This window comes from Panulirus ornatus, chromosome 63 (genome assembly GCF_036320965.1).
Source record: "Panulirus ornatus isolate Po-2019 chromosome 63, ASM3632096v1, whole genome shotgun sequence".
Lineage (NCBI taxonomy): Eukaryota > Metazoa > Arthropoda > Malacostraca > Decapoda > Palinuridae > Panulirus > Panulirus ornatus.
In genome coordinates this window covers 11,627,345-11,628,235 of record NC_092286.1, presented here as the reverse complement: position 1 = coordinate 11,628,235, position 891 = coordinate 11,627,345, and positions in this window count along the sequence as shown.

Sequence of the window (891 nt, the reverse complement as noted above, 5' to 3'; positions counted from 1 at the left end):
GATTTCACCTTCATAACCCATAAGAAGTCCAATGGCGACCCCGGCAAGGGAGAGGTTCGTTCTCCACGCAACAGACAGACCACCCGTCACCTCTTGTGCAGACCACATCTTCAAAGACCATGCGGTCATATAAAGGTGCCCAGACACTATTCAAGCGACTAAACATTTGCTACAACACATCATACAATTAGAACTCTACCCCATTTGCATATCCGCCTAACTCTCTTCTTCTAATTGCATCCCTCCGATACCTCATAGTTGCAGCACCTTCCACAGAGCATTTCTAAGCAACCGTATCATATGCTTTCCCCGGATCCATAATTGCTACATAAAAATCATCCATCTGATTCTTTAAGTATTTCTCACAAGCATTCTTCAGGGAAAACACCTGTCCTACACATCCTCTACCCCTCCTAAAACCACAATGTTCCATCCCAGTCTAATGTTCTGTGCACACTCTCAGTTTCCACTCGTTCATACTGCTTCTCCAGATACACTCAATAACCTTATGCTTCTGTAATTCGATCAATCACCCATGTCACCCTTGCCTTTATGTCATAGTACGTGTATTCTACCAAGCCTCAAGTAACTCACCATGATCCATACTTACTTTAAAAACCCTATCTAAACAATCAACATTACAGTCATGCGCTTTTTTGAGATAAATAGCTACATTACCATTAACTTCAGCCACTTAGCCACATTTCATCTTAAACTAAGCTTTCACTTAGTGAAAGAGAAGGATTTGTGTGTGAAATCTATGGCTTTTGAGAAAAGATGTGTTATGACTAATAGAAATTAGTGGGAGATGCTACGAATATATGGCGTGAGAGGAAAGCTGCGAGAAGTGGTGATGATTTTCGTTTCTGGACAGATAAGGTGTGCGTACAA